The sequence below is a fragment of the Hyla sarda genome, chromosome 4 (assembly GCF_029499605.1).
Source record: "Hyla sarda isolate aHylSar1 chromosome 4, aHylSar1.hap1, whole genome shotgun sequence".
Lineage (NCBI taxonomy): Eukaryota > Metazoa > Chordata > Amphibia > Anura > Hylidae > Hyla > Hyla sarda.
The window spans coordinates 181,557,691-181,574,760 of NC_079192.1; the positions used below are offsets into that span (position 1 = coordinate 181,557,691).

Here is a 17,070-nt window from a genome sequence, read left to right on the forward strand (position 1 = left end):
TGTGACCCCTGGGCCCTCCCTTACCTATGTCTTGCATATATTGCCGCCAGTGCCTATGTTATATAATGTATTGTAAATATAATGAGTTATACCTTAAAGAAATGTTGTCATGTAATTGTAACCAGGGAAGGTACCAGTGACCATGTGACCTACAGGGTGACCTATGAGACCCCTCCAGAGTCTCCCCCATATAAGCCCTGGGTGGAGCCTCTGCTGGCTCTCTTCCTGTTTAGCTGAGTTGCAGTAAGGTCAAGTCCTGTAAGAGTGTGTCTGGAGTATAGAGGAGGCCTAAAGTCTACCCCGCAGCCACAGATACACAAGTCCACTACCCCCAGGTCCAAGGCAAAAACTGGTAAGCTACAAACGGGGTATAGTCAGTCTCAGTTAAGTCAGTCCAAGTCAATCTGTTTCAAATCAGCGTGGCTGTGCATCAAATTGTCCAAGTCCACTTTAAGTCCCAGCAAGCCCTGTGGTCTCTGAAGTCACTGGTCGCTCTTTGGGTCTAGCCAAGCTGTATAGACTGTTACACCTGTCTGACTTAGTAAAGCTGCCATGGTTCCGTAACATGGCGTTGGAGTCATTATTTGCCCCCGTGCCTAGCCCAGAATCCCGTGGTAAACCATCGGGTGGTGATGTAGTTAAACCATGCCCCGGCATCATGAACACAAGGGGTTAATGACCTCTGCCCCTATGGTAATTCCATCTGCCCTGCATCACACCCTCACCACAATGTTCAGTCAAAAGTTTATTTAATCTGTGTTTATTACACTACGAATGTGTTTTCCATGTTTCTGTGTATTACATGCATGCACACAGAGTGTAAGGAGTTAACTATTTCTACCCATACGTTTATTGCACTATGTATGAGCATGTTTAACTCCTTAACAAAGCAGGATGTATATTTACGTCCTCCGCCGGCTCCCGCGATGTGCCGTGGGGTCACGCGGTGTCCCCGCGTCATATCGGGTCGGTCCTGGCGGCTATCAATGGCCGGGACCCGCGGCTAATACAGGACATCACCGATCATGGTGATGCCCTGTATTAACCTTTCAGACGCAGCGATCAAAGCTGACCGCCGCGTCTGAAGTGAAAATGAAAGTATCCCGGCTGCTCAGTCGGGCTGTTCGGGACCGCCGCGGTGAAATCGCGGCGTCCCGAACAGCTTGCAGGACACCGGGAGGGCCCTTACCTGCCTCCTCGGTGTCCGATCGACGAATGACTGCTCCGTGCCTGAGATCCAGGCAGGAGCAGTCAAGCGCCGATAACACTGATCACAGGCGTGTTAATACACGCCAGTGATGAGCATAGGAGATCAGTGTGTGCAGTGTTATAGGTCCCTATGGGACCTATAACACTGCAAAAAAAAAAAGTAAAAAAAGGTGTTAATAAAGGTCATTTAACCCCTTCCCTAATAAAAGTTTGAATCACCCCCCTTTTCCCATGAAAAAAATAAAACAGTGTAAATAAAAAAAAATAAACATATGTGGTATCGCCGCGTGTGTAAATTTCCGAACTATAAAAATATATCATTAATTAAACCGCACGGTCAATGGCGTACGCGCAAAAAAATTCAAAAGTCCAAAAAAGCGTATTTTTGGTCACTTTTTATACCATTAAAAATGAATAAAAAGTGATCAAAAAGTCAGATCAAAACAAAAATCATACCGATAATAACTTCAGATCACAGCGCAAAAAATGAGTCCTCATACCGCCCTGTAAGTTATAGGGGTCAGAAGATGACATTTTTAAACGTATACATTTTTCTGCATGTAGTTATGATTTTTTTCAGAAGTGCGACAAAATCAAACCTATATAAGTAGGGTATCATTTTAACCATATGGACCTACAGAATAATGATAAGGTGTCATTTTTACCGAAATATGCACTGCATAGAAACGGAAACCCCAAAAGTTACAAAATGGCGTTCTTACTTCGATTTTGTCGCACAATGATTTTTTTTTCCGTTTCGCCGTGAATTTTTTGGTAAAATGACTGATGTCACTGCAAAGTAGAATTGGTGACGCAAAAAAATAAGCTATAATTTGGATTTTGAGGTGGAAAATTGAAAGGGTTATGATTTTTAAAAGGTAAGGAGGAAAAAACGAAAGTGCAAAAACTGAAAAGTCCTTAAGGGGTTAACCTCTTAGTCAATAAATGCTAAAGATTGTCCACTCCACCCCTATTCCCAGGTTTGGTAGTGCAAAAAGACTAGATTCTAGTTAGTTCTGGTAAGACCAGCACACATGCGCTGCAGTCCTCTGACCACATTAGATAGTGTGCGGACATCACCAGCACTGTGCCAGTCCAGTTATCCGGCCTAACAATGCCCACTACAGAGGTACAAGAAAAGGAAGCATTAGGAGAAACCTAACGGCCTTATTGCAAAAAAGAACTAGGTGCATTTCCCCAGGACATGTCCTATTTAGCTTCAGAATAACGTCTGGAGATTATCCCCAGCGATCTCTCAAACAGCGCCCTGCCTCTCTACATGAAAAGAGATGTGGTGAACACCACATTCAGAAGGAGAACCAGGGAGCTGAGCGGGAGATCGCGGGGGATCCTTAGGATAGAGAATACGTTTTTCTATCCCGGAGTACCTCTTTAAGCTTGTGCAGTGGCCAATTGACAGTCAACAACACAGTTACCATCCCAGGTGAAAGTGCAGGAACAGGCCAGGCTACCCTCGAGGGATGATAAAATACCCAGGGTAGACCTAGCTTCATGCCTTAGCACATACAACGAGGGAGGCAACTTTACCAAAGTGAAGTAGAACTACAAGTACAAGCACACCCAAAACGAATACTGCAAATATCTTCACGACAGTGCCTATGGACACTTTACCTCTTGCTTCTAAATTCCTGAACTGAAAGTGTATCCTTAAGAACTGTAATACCTAACTGAATGAAGTATACTAAAGTAAAGTGAGTAAACCAAAGTATCAAGTTGTTTTCAATAAATATGAATAGGTATAGTTGATAGAACAACTAAGGACCAGTCCTCAAGGTGTATCAGAAATATAAGATGTGAGAAATATAATTAGCGTATGATCCAGATAATATAAATGGTAATTTAATAATATAAGTCACAGATGTATATAAGTCACTAATACCTGTCCCTGCAGGGCCCTTGCAAGGGACATGGAAATCAGTGCATAGAACTCAGTGCAAACATATAAAATAAATAAAACAAATATTCATAAAAAGAATAAAATATGTTGAGAACTTGCATCCATATAAAAAAGTTTAATGGTTCAGTAGCTAGATATATTGTACTAGCAACAGTTCAATGTTCTCGTAATAGAGTTCCAGTAACTAAATATGATGTGCTGGCAACAGAGTTCAATTAATAGCGATCCTTGTATGGAATAAATGGTAACAATCGTTGGTGGTACAGTGTTGCAACCTGTATCACATTTATAGAATCCTGCTAAGAATGAAAGTTCTAACGATACGAGGTCTGGTGCACGGCACCACTCACCACTCCTGAAGCCATCTATGGGGCTGGTTGAACGGGCTGACACGGAGATGTCTGGTCTCCGGAGGTGCCCGGTGTCTTTAGTAGCAGCGCAAGTCTCCTTCTCCTGTGGTCCTCGGCTGGCACGGGTGGCACCGGCCTCTCGGGTATGCTGTGGATCGTTGGTTAGTCCAGGGAGACGGCGGCAATGGCAATGATTTAGCAGCAAATGGCAGTGTGATAGCAGCGGTGGAAGTAGGCGCTGTGCTCGCGTAGTAGAGCAGTGGTCCCGATAATGGGGACTTCCAGCAATTGCAAATGGAAAATTGGAATATCGCTACATTGAAGATGGATTCACATGGATTAAGGTAGATGCAAATCTATGATTAATTTCTAGATGCGTTTCAAGGCCTCGGGCCTTTTCCTCAGTAGAAATATAAGTAATACTTATATTTCTACTGATGAAAAGGCCCGAGGCCTTGAAACGCATCTAGAAATTAATCATAATTTAAAAATAATGGGGACTTCCAGCAGTTGCAAATGGAAAATTGGAATATCGCTACATTGAAGATGGATTCACATGGATTAAGGTAGATGCAAATCTATGATTAATTTCTAGATGCGTTTCAAGGCCTCGGGCCTTTTCCTCAGTAGAAATATAAGTAATACTTATATTTCTACTGATGAAAAGGCCCGAGGCCTTTAAACGCATCTAGAAATTAATCATAATTTAAAAATAATGGGGACTTCCAGCAGTTGCAAATGGAAAATTGGAATATCGCTACATTGAAGATGGATTCACATGATTAAGGTAGATGCAAGTCTATGATTAATTTCTAGACGCGTTTTAAGGCCTCGGGCCTTTTCCTCAGTAGAAATATAAGTAATACTTATATTTCTACTGAGGAAAAGGCCTGAGGCCTTAAAACGCGACTAGAAATTAATCATGATTAATCTCTAGACGCGTTTCAAGGCCTCGGGCCTTTTCTTCAGTAGAAATATAAGTAATACCTATATTTCTACTGAGGAAAAGGCCCGAGGCCTTGAAACGCATCTAGAAATTAATCATAGACTTGCATCTACCTTAATCCATGTGAATCCATCTTCAATGTAGCGATATTCCAATTTTCCATTTGCAACTGCTGGAAGTCCCCATTATCGGGACCACTGCTCTACTACGCGCGCACAGCGCCTAGTTCACACGAGGCACGCCGCACCTACTTCCACCGCTGCTATCACACTGCCATTTGCTGCTAAATCATTGCCATTGCCGCCGTCTCCCTGGACTAACCAACGATCCACGGCATACCCGAGAGGCCGGTGCCACCCGTGCCAGCCGAGGACCACAGGAGAAGGAGACTTGCGCTGCTACCGGGCACCTCCGGAGACCTGACATCTCCGTGTCAGCCTGTTCAACCAGCCCCATAGACGGCTTCAGGAGTGTTGAGTGGTGCCGTGCACCAGACCTCGTATCGTTAGAACTTTCATTCTTAGCAGGATTCTATAAATGTGATACAGGTTGCAACAATGTACCACCAACGATTGTTACCATTTATTCCATACAAGGATCGCTATTAATTGAACTCTGTTGCCAGCACATCATATTTAGTTACTGGAACTCTATTACGAGAACATTGAACTGTTGCTAGTACAATATATCTAGCTACTGAACCATTGAACTTTTTTATATGGATGCAAGTTCTCAACATATTTTATTCTTTTTATGAATATTTGTTTTATTTATTTTATATGTTTGCACTGAGTTCTATGCACTGATTTCCATGTCCCTTGCAAGGGCCCTGCAGGGACAGGTATTAGTGACTTATATACATCTGTGACTTATATTATTAAATTACCATTTATATTATCTGGATCATACGCTAATTATATTTCTCACATCTTATATTTCTGATACACCTTGAGGACTGGTCCTTAGTTGTTCTATCAACTATACCTATTCATATTTTCCATAGGCCCTTGGGTGAGGGCAACACCAGTTAACCTCAGGTTTAAGTATCCTCTTCATTTCTGAGTGAGCTACACTATCTTTTCTATTTTGTTTTCAATAAACCCGGGCTTAAGAGGTTTAATTTCCCAGGGTCTTATGTACGGATTACAGCATCTCTAAAATAGTGGGGCTTTTTTCGGAATCGGGATATAAGGTTGCACTATTCTTGCCTTGTGATACTACAACTCCTATCATACACCTATACTATTGTCTAAATATACAACTTTATTTCAGACATCACAACTATGACAAAATGTGTACCACAGCCATATCATCAAATCCTGGGGGTAAAGCACTTTTACGCCCTCTTGTGGCAAGTCCCAGTGTTTAATCAAACCACACACGTAATCATTTACAGATCTGCCTGAGACATAATTGCATAGGGAGTTATGCAGCAATCCAATATTTCTATCTTGGTGCGTTAGCTTTTATTTTTTTTCTTGTTAAACAGTTTGTATTTTTTTCTTATGCAGGTGGTGGTTTGAAAACATATCTGTTATGTCCTAGCAATTCTGTTGCGGGGGCATCCAAAGGTTGTCCATAGGACTCTAGTAAAACCATTGCTAGAAAGTATTGCACATACCTGTTGAGATGTTCAATGTAGTAGTCAAAGTGGCTCTGGTAGTTGGCAAATGATACTCTACCAGAATAAAAATTCCAGTTTTATACTTTGCTAAAGAGTGTCTCCTAGCAACGCTTTTAAGCTTTAAAAAATGTGTTATCTGTTATCTGGAAGTATGAATAGTGTAATGTAGATAAGTGGAAACTAATATCAGTATTATGTTCAGAGTTGACTCTAATAATTAAACAACATAGAGCATTAAACACAGTGTGTAGTTATCATTATGTGTGTTGTTGGCAACAATATTATTTTGTGCTCCGAGGCTGTTATTACGCTGTGTTAGGCCTCTTTCACACGGACATTCCGCAGGCAGCAGCTGCCAGGAGAAGAAGCCAGCACTAGAACCACTCGGAAATTCCCCGATTCTAGACAATAATGCATTTTCGAGCAGATTCCACAAAAAGAATGAACATGTTTCACCACGCAAATTCTGTTGTGTGCATGGTGCAGCAGAATTCCATTGTAAACAATTGGAGTCTGCTGCAATGGAATTTCCAAGTGGAATTTTTCTGGCGGATTACACTTAGAAATTCTGCTGTGTAAATGGGCCCTTAAAGGGGTTTTCCCAAAACCAAAGTTGTTAGTAAACTTGGTAAAAGCAAATGTGTAGCACATGCTTATCTGTAAAGGAGTATAAATGTGCTATTTTTATTTTAGAAAAAAGGACCAATTTTCCTATACTGTTCTCCCCCATGGATCTGATTGGCTCCTGGTTTCCTCTCTGAACTGTGACTCTACTATTGCCAGGGAACAGAGCACACACTTTCCAACATACCCCCTTGCTTGAATTCTCAGTAGAGACTATCGAGCAATATGCAGTTAAAATGAGCATGCATAACCATCTCAGTGGATGCCCTAAGGATGTCTTCACATTATGGAAGTTCTTTGGTGAAATTCTACTAGTGAATTCAGTTCAGATTCCTCATGCAGTAGCCTCCCTTTGATTTTAATGGTAAGCTGCTGCACACTGTGGATTTTCCATTTACAAAATTTTCTGTGTGGATCTGAGTCTGCCGAAAGAATGAACATGTTCATTCTTTTGGCAGAACCCGCAAGCAATGTCCCTTTGTTTGAAGGAAAAGTGACACAAACTCTGTTCGTATACTACTGCCACTGCTAAAAAAAAATAAATAGAGGGGTACCTGTACCTTGTTATGTAAATGCGCCTTGCCATGGTATAAAAACTCATGTTTTATTCTGTAGGCTAATTCAGCACTTGGTACACTGGATATGGCATGCGCTGTGTCTTGGTAGGACTGTTACACGATTTTACGTCACTGTTGATAGGTGGTTTGGGCTCAGTAGTCAGGTTGGACTACAGTAGGAGACAGGAGTGCCCCCCCCCCAGTGCACCAAATAACTGAATTAGAATATTAGCAACCAAGAGGTTTCTGTATTTTTTTTAGCAGTGGCAAAGGTGGTATCACTTTTCCTTTATTCGCACTTATCTCCATGGCAAAATGGCGCAAAGAAAGCAGTGATTCTGCAACAAGTGTGTAAGGCATCATTTTTAACGGATAAATAAAATATCACAAAAAGAATATAAAAAAATACCCAAACTAAATACAAAATAAGTGTCAGTCTTATTGTGGGACAACTGGTCAAGATTACTGTAGTAGCAATGTGAATGATTACAGCCAATACAAAGGTCCCACTTCAAATAATTCTGAAGCCAGTGTGGATAATTGGGCAATAACTAATCTGAGAGTAGAAATTAATGCAGTAAGGGCATGGTCACACGGAGCACATCCGCAGGGCATGGTCACACGGGGCACATCCGCAGCGTTTTTCACACAGTGGATGTGTCGGTGGCAGTCACAGAGGGACCGCAGAGCAACCTCTGTGTGTCCACTCATAATGGTAGATCTCCTGCTGTAGAAATCCACCACTAGGAGCGGATACACAGAGCTACCCGGCCCCAGCCAGGAGCTTGCTCTGCAATCCATTTTTGTCTGCCATTGCAATGAATACTGAAACTCATTCACAAGTCATTCCACCTTCTTGCAACATCATTACGGGGAAAACTTGTCTTGAGGGTTGCCTTAGGTGGTGATACCTGATGAAACTGCTGTAGCAGTGAAACGCGTTGCATGTTGGGAGAATAAACTACCTTTGTATCTTACCTTATGCTCCTATCTGTGTCCTGCGCCACCCGAAAGCTGGTATTCCATCGAAGCCTTTCCCCACACTCTCCTTAGGTGGTGTACAGCACACATATAACTGCTGTACACAGGCAGCATATAGCCCACATACAAACTGCTGTACACAGTGCTTTAAAAGCAGTGAGGAATAAATGAGCACTGTATATGCAAAGGTCGCAATAGTCTGTCATACTGGGAATGCAAGCTACCAGTGATCTCCTCTTGGTGATATAGGCATCACATAAGTCATGAGTAAGATGCAGACGAGGGGGACCAGTGCTGTAAGTTGTTAGGCCTGTAAAAAAGCAACAATGTATATAGGGGGGGGTTGTAACACTGATTATTTATTCCTGTCACCATGCTATTGCTCCAGCCTCTTAACCTCTTAAGGGCCGCAGGGCGTACGCGTACGCCCTGCATCCCCGATCCTTAAGGACTAAGGGCGTACCTGTATGCCCTGGTCTAGTTTAACGAGGCCGGACGAAGCACTTAAGTGTGAAACTTCCTGCAGGGAAGTTTAAATTTTGGTATGGGACTTAAAAGGGGAAAGGTGTACTTAGAGCAGGCCAAGGTCAAAGTGGTTACATATTACAGTGGGGCAAAGAACTATAACATATTTTTCCAATTTTTAAAGCTTTAACTAATCCAAATAATGTTCAGTGACACAGTTTTTCATCTTGTATTATTCCTTTTAAGCACTGTTCAATAAGGAATTATGGGAAGCATGTCATTTATTTATTGTCTTTACTGGAAGGATTTTAGATATGTTGCCCTCTAGAATGCACCTCCCCCTCCCCCCCCCCCCCCCCCAACCTAACCTGTTTAAGGACACAAGATTGTGATGAAAAAATGGGCCTCTAGGCCAGTTTATGTATCAGAACTATAAAGAAAACTATTTTAAATAACATTATATACCATTAACAAATTTACATAAACATAACATAACCACATGTGAAAAGAAGGGTCCCTGAAGGGCTTCACCATATAAACCTTACAATTCCAGCAACAACCTTCTGCACTAATCTTTTGCCATTGGCTGCATCTACCTGACCCAAGGGCACCCATGTACCCAACAAATGGGCATGTTCCCAACAAACTCCCTACCAGGAGGCCCATTCCAGCTGTACCATGAACAGCTGACAAAAACACTCCTCCATTTCTCCAACATACTCCAAACAAGCTTAGAGAAAAACAGTATCTCCAAGGACTCTTTCACATGCCACATGTAAGACTCACCGCAGACGGCAGGTACCCAGGGAGTAGATGACCCGTAATACCACGGTAGTCTGGAGCAGGTGAAGTAGTAGATCCGTTGGACCTGTGTGGCAGATAACACGGGCCATGCCAGGGAGCAGAGTATAAGGTGCCACTGGTTTTCACCAGAGCCCGCTGCAAGGCGGGTTGGACTTGCTGCGGCAGGCAACACGCAGGTCACTTCCCCTGGCACGACTCGACCACACAGGTGGCTGAGGTGAAGCATGGTACCAAAGGAATTGGCAAGACGTAGTTGGGCAGGCTAGAGGTCAGGGCAGGTGGTACAGGAGCGTAGTCAGTAGGGTAGCAAAAGGTCAATAGGCTGGCGGCTAGAAACACGGTCGGGTCACAGAATATAGAGGTCTGGTACACGGCAAGGAAATAACTAGAAGTGCTTTCTCTAAGGCGCACGGCAAACATAGATCTGGCAGGGGTGCTAAGGAGGAGCTAGAACTTATAAAAAAGGTGCAGGTACAATTACTAATTACGGGCGCACTACGGGCGCACTGGCCCTTTAAATTTCACAGCTCTGGTGCGCGGGGGCACGTACGTCAGAGCTGAGGGACAGAGGCCGGGGACGGATGTGACTGATGAGCTGGGACTCGCATGCTGGCGCGTCCCCCGATGCGAATCCATGCCCCGCCGAGGGCCAGGACACGAGGGAAAATGCGCTCACGCCCGGAATGTCCGGCCGGAGCGCCGCTTGTGACACCACAGATGAAAGTGCAGAAAACCTTACGCACTTTCATCTCACCACACCCGAATTGCTGTGTTAATACCCTCCTGCAAGACCAAAGACCACAACTCAATCCCAGTAGCATTCAGGTGAATGCCATCTTGCCTCAGAAACTCCCTCCAATCCTTTCAGTTCACAGCAGCGAACCACTATACCCCCATTCTGACTAACAAAGCAAACCACCTCCTTGTTCAGCTTCACCTGTGCTTAATTCAGCCAAGCCACAGAGCATGCGTGCCACCAGACCCGCTTCACCATCATATGAGACCAGACCAAAATGATACCAGAAAAATGGAGCACAAACAAAGGTAATCCAGCTTAATATCCCTGATGATCTCCCAAGACAGGCGCAAACACAAATTGTAATCCCGGCATGAACAACTAACAAATCCGAAGGACGGCTCCATAAGGCATGAAATTGCACCTCCGGAAAAACTTAGCTCCACACCATACCTCCAATCCCGATCCACTGTAGGACTGCAGTGGACTGAGAAAACTTCAACTGCCGCCCATTATGCCTCACATTGGCCCGAACAGCCCCTTACCGCACATATGAATGGCCGACTTTCCACACCAAGCAGGGAACAACATCTGAAAAAGCAAAAAGGATTGTAAACAAAAAAAGACTCCAGCAAAACACATCAACCTGCACACACTAACTCCCTACCCCACCCCCTTCACAACATTTGAGTATGCACATAAATGTGATACAGAGTAGACTCCCAAAACCAATCCACTCAATGTGCTCCTCCTCCCAGCCCTCAACGGGCAGTCTCCATAGCTGCTCCAATCTGAAACAAATGGGAACTATACTCCCCTGGAGTCAAACCCCATGCCACCAAGCATTGCTGAAAAACAGTAACAAACTGGAACTGAGAAAACTAAGAAGCATGTCTGTGCACCACGACCCCTGAACACACAAACGAACCGCTAAAAACTCCATCTAAAACAGTACAAACCATTGACCAAGGCAATGAACCCAAAATAAACAACTCCCCACCTGCTAATCCGGCAATGAAGCTCCCCCTCCTGCAACCTCATTTCGCCTAATAGCAGCCCCCCTGGATCGACACTGGGATACCAATTCAAGCACCTGAAAAGCCTCGATAAAGGCTAGGGAAAAGGCATGAAAACATTCAAAATCAACCCGGCCCACCAAGAACACCAAAAGGTCGAAAGACACAGGACAGCCAAAGCACCAGATCAACTTGGATGCTGACTCCAAACCACATCCCACAGCATCTTGTGATAAGGGATCCCACACTGCTTCACATCTGGGGCCAGCACCCAAAAGAAAGAAAGAGAATCAGTGACCAAATTGAACACCCCAGTTACATGCATATTTACAAACCAAGCCCCGAAACACCAAATGATGCAGCAAGAACAATAATAGTGGCGAACTGGAGGTCTGATGACTAATTGTGTGTACCACCCCCATGTTATCACAACGAAATTGAAACCGAGCTAGTACCCTAAATCTCTGTTGCCAAGACAATAAGAAATAACTTCAAGAGAACCAAATTCATCACCAGCCCCGCTTTTTGCCACACAACTGGCCACACCAGCACTCCACTGCCCCTGAAAGAACACCACATAACCTACGGAGCCTAAAGCATCAGTAAACATTTCCAACTCAGCGTCACCAACCACCTCTGCTATCCAAAACGACCGGCCATTGTATGTCACCAAAAAGAACTCCCAAACGGCAAAGTGATGAGAAACGGACATTCCTGCCCACTAGCCAACTCCAACCTCCTGCAAAAAACCTCCCCATAGGCAATATTTGAAAAGTAAAGTTTAGCTTGCCCAACAACTGCACAACCTTCAACGATGGCGCAAATCCTCCAACTTATTCTCCGAAAGAATTAACTCCATACAACTGGACCAATACCAATACCCAGAAACGTAACCACTGTTGCTGGGCCCTCCTTCTTGACAGGCACCAATGAAATCCCAAAACGAGTAAACGCGGGAACCTGGTGGACCAAGAAACAAAAAATCATCAAGGAAATAAAGCACCTTGGACCAGCCGGCCTCCTGCTTCACCACTTACTCCAAAAAACAACTATATGTCTCAAAATATGCACACAAAATCGAAAAGGCCATCGGCAAACAGCACACCACATAATATTACCCACCCCAACAAATCCCCAGCAACTGGAAGCTGTCAGGATGAACCCGGAATACACGAAACTTTGATTTCCATCAAAGCCCCCCTACAAAACTTACGCACCCAACAAACCACTGTATCAAAAGACATGTACGACACAAACAGACCTCCCCATTGACCATCCCATTGATCCCATCATTCACAGATGCCCCCTGCTGGATATGACAGATTAAAAATTAATCAAAATTTCCCTGACTCCTACTTCGGAACCAAATCAAGTGGTGAAACCACCAATCAACTAAAGTCGGCTCCCCAAGCAACTTATCCGAAACAACCTGCTGGTGACTATATGCCAAAACTAGATTCTGACCCCCAGCACGGGAAGCTACTGCTGAACTAGGAATCCAAAAACCCTCACCAAAACCCTCAAAAAAAATAGAAAAGCAGGAGCTGTCTTATTTGAATACACTGAGGCATTGATTCCCAACCAGGGTGCCAGGACGCTCTGGTGGGAAATATGGTGATAAAAATGTTTTATTTTTCTGCCCAGGCCTGCGCACCTGTGAGTCACAGGCATGCAGGCCAGGCGGGATTAAAAGTCTGTGTGCAGTGCCGGGACGGGTGATGCTGCAGCTCCAATCCTCGTGTATCCTCCCTCTCCTGTGGAGCAGCTCTGGACTCTGGATTCTCCCTGGTCCATCAGCAGAATGATGTGGATGGAGGGAAGGAGCAGGGGCAGCGCTGACAGAGGCCTACTCAGCCACACCGTTCTGTCACTCCTCTACACCTCTTTACCACCCCTCGTAACCTCTCTGTTATCCCATACACCCCTCTGTAACCCCTGAATGCCCCTCTGTCACCCATGTACACCCCTCTACACCCCTGTCTCCCATGTCCACCCCTCTGTCACTGTGTTGGGTAATGCAGGAGGCATTGTGTGTGCTTGTGGGGGGGTGGGGGGCTGGAGGCATTTGAGTGAGACTGGAAACATTGTGCGTTGTGGTAAGGCTGGTGGCATTGTGTTTGGAGGAGGCTGGAGTCTTTTGTAGGGAAAAGGGGAGGATAATGCTGGAAAAGTGCAGAGCCTAATACTAATATGTTTGTGTTGCAGGTTCTGGCCACGAGTTTTGGCTGGAACAGATTATCATGATGTCCTATGCCAGATGGGGAAGAAGAAAAGAAGTGAATTACTCTGATCAGTGAATATTTCATTTGTGAGTCGCTGCATAAAACCGTACTGTAATCTACACAAGAAACATATTTAAAAAATTATTCGGTAAGGGTGGCCCGCTATTTTCTTTTTCCAAGGGGTGCCCCAAGCCAAAATGGGGGGCACAATTTTCTCTTCTAGCCTCAGGAGCAAAAAGAGCTAGCTACAACTCTTACTGTAATGCACATCACATCATGTTTAGCATTTATCTGATCGTTCTTATAATCCTAATTTATTGGGTGTTGTGGGAAGGCTGGTGGCATTATGTTTGGAGGAGGCTGGAGTCATTTGTAGGGAAAAGGGGAGGATAATGCTGGAAAAGTGCAGAGCCTAATACTAATATGATTGTGTTGCAGGTTCCATGATGTCCTGTGCCAGATTAGGAAGAAAAAAAAAAAGAGAATGACTGATTATTTGGTAAGGGTGTCCCACCTATATCCAAGGGGTGCCCCAAGCCAAAATGGGGGGGGGGGGGGGGCACAATTTTCTGTTCTTGCCTCAGGAGCAAAAAGAGCTAGCTATAGCTCTCTCTGTAATGCACATCATGTAACAATGTTTAGCACTTATCTGATCGCAGTTGTAGTTTGCAGACTTTGTTTAAAGACTTTTTATAATTTATGAAAAGTGAGAATTTAAATAAATAATTTTGATCCATAAAAGCCAGGTAAGAAGTCCAGAATGGAAGGTAACTCTTGTCACTACATTCTCATGGCATGAAGGACATTTCCAAAAGAATCTGCATGTCATAATGAATAACAGTATTATTTCACTAACCCAGCACACACCCTAAGCGTGTTACAGATGCTCTCTGTAAGCCAGAAATAGACATTTTTAATGGCGTTTCACCGCGAATAAATTCGGAACGAAACAAAATCTTTTGGAAAATTCAGCGAATCGGCCCGAATCGAATTTTTCAACAATTCGCTCATCTCTAATTACTGTCCCTGACTCAGCACTTTCCAAATGCCGAGTCGCACTCCTGCCATGGGTCACACCAAAACCATCCCTGCACTGAGAAGAAGGGGGAGAGGAGCAGTCTCCACCCCGCAGGAGTACCTGCCCCCCTGGGGCTCTGTATATGGCAACGATATCGAGGAGCAGCATCCGTACTTAATCTCTCTTAAAGCTGAGACCGACGCTCCCCATGGTGCCCCCCCCCCCAGGCATGGTGGTAAGCTACCTTCTTCCCTAACTTTTTGGAGACTCCTCCCCTTCTGCCCCCTTTATATATCCCCCACACTCCTCTCCTAAAGGTTAACCCCTCTGCTGCTGCTGAAAGCCTTCTTCAAGGGGCAGTGCCCACAACTAACTCCCCCTCCCCCCAACTATGTATTGATCTTAATGGGACCTTAATCCTAAAGAACAGGGAGAAGAGGTACCAATTAAAGTGCAACTGTCACCTCCATACGAGTACAGAGGTGCAGTTACCATTAAATAGAATAGAAGCGGGTGAACAGTCGGATGGGCCGGCTGACTCCCGCAGTGGCACCCCCCTCCCAGCCTCCTCTCCTAGCAGGGAGCACTGCACGTCAATCTTGCAGTGCTCCATGCTAGGAGCGGAAAGGAGGCAGGGAGGGGGGGTACCGCTGCGGGAGGTAGCCGGCCCATCCGACTGTGGCCCTGTATCAGAATAAAGTAGTAATTTCCCTTACAGACCACGAAAAAAGTGAGAAAAAGCAACCGCTTTGACTTCACATTCTGCTCTATGTAATGGCAACTGCACCTCTGTACTTGTACGGAGATGACAGTTTCACTTTAACCTCTTGTCAAGCCACCACATGCTATGGGTTTCCCTCGCTCCATTTGCTCCCATTATCACCTGGACCTATAGATTACAGACCTATGTATGCCACAATCCTAAAACTACTTTATTTTCCAATTTGACTTAATGTTCATGCCACCCTGAGATTTTAGCTTCTCATCCTGCTAGATCTATTATCTACTGACTGCCACTTAGTGTATTTGGCTGCTGTTTTGTGTGTGCCTTTGCTAAGGAACAATGAAGAATTAAAGTAGTAGAATATGAACATGTAGTGGAACATTGACCTTTTGAATAGTTTTTTTTGCTTGCGCAATGTTAAATACAGTTGCTATGGAAATTTCTTGCATGACATTTAGGCTCTAAGATTACTGTTGTATTGATCTCTAAACTAGTAATTATATCATTTCATCTGTATGGAATGCAAATAAAAACATTAGAAATAATTTGTATTTACCGCTAATGCTTGTAATATAATATATGGTCTTTGTTAATAAATTGATAGTAACGATAATAAAGTATTTACAGCAAAGGTGGATTGTAAGATATAGTTGGCTGTCAATGGAAGAAAATAAGCGAAGGTTGTTACTCAAAGGTTATGCTGCTTCTTCCTTGGAATTATGCCTTATATCTATCTATCTGTCTACCTGTCTGTCTGTCTATCTATCTATCATCTGTCTGTCTCATATCTATCTATGTATCTATCTCATATCTATCAATCTATCTCATATCTTTCTATCTCATATCTATCTATCTATCTATCTCATATCTATCTATCTATCTCTGTTGTTTAATTTATTTATCAATGATATAGAGGATGGTATTAACAGCTCTGTTTCTATCTTTGCAGAGGACACCAAGCTTTGTAGCACGGTACAGTCTATAGAGGATGTGTATAAGTTACAAGATGACTTGGATAGACTAAGTGTCTGGGCATCCACTTGGCAAATGAGGTTCAATGTGGATAAATGTAAGGTTATGCATCTGGGTACTAATAACCTGCATGCGTCGTATGTCTTAGGGGGGATTAAACTGGCAGAGTCACTGGTAGAGAAGGATCTGGGTGTACTTGTAGATCACAGACTACAGAATAGCATGCAATGTCAGGCTGCTGCTTCCAAAGCCGGCAGGATATTGTCATGTATAAAAAGAGGCATGGACTCAAGGGACAGGGACATAATACTCCTTCTTTACCATGAGAACTGTGAACTTATGGAACAGTCTACCTCAGGAACTGGTCACAGCAGGAAAAATTTACAGCTTTAAAACAGGATTAGATACATTCCTGGAACAAAATAACATTAATGCTTATGAAGAAATATAAAATCCCATCCCTTCCCCAATATCGCGCCACACCCCTACCCCTTAATTCCCTGGTTGAACTTGATGGACATATGTCTTTTTTCAACCGTACTAACTATGTAACTATGTAACTATATCTATCTATCTATCTATCTCATATCTATCTCATATCTATCTCATATCTATCTATATCATATCTATCTATCTCATATTTATCTATCTATCTTATATCTATCTATATCATATCTATCTCATATCTATCTATATATCTAACTATCTCATATCTATATATTTATCAATCTATCTGTCTCATATCTATTTATCTATCTATCTTTCTTTCTAAATTAAAGCAATGTCTCCCCAATGATGAGTATGTATCTCTTTTTGAAAAACAGCAGACCTTCCTGGTTAAGATACGGGCCTCATTAGAGGAAATAAAAGACATAAATGGTTCAGAGACACTCAGGAATACTCT

General features: G+C 43.5%; 1 protein-coding gene and 1 long non-coding RNA gene across 3 annotated transcripts in view; one reads left to right on the top strand and one right to left on the bottom strand.

Annotated features, from left to right (window-relative positions):
* The window catches only part of LOC130368782 (TRPM8 channel-associated factor homolog), a 78,287-nt gene that overhangs the window by 39,267 nt on the left and 21,950 nt on the right, over window positions 1–17,070 (bottom strand). The window lies entirely within an intron of this gene.
* Window positions 1–17,070, top strand: part of LOC130368783 (uncharacterized) — a 33,783-nt gene that overhangs the window by 13,661 nt on the left and 3,052 nt on the right. The gene's annotated exons all lie outside the window — the stretch shown is intronic.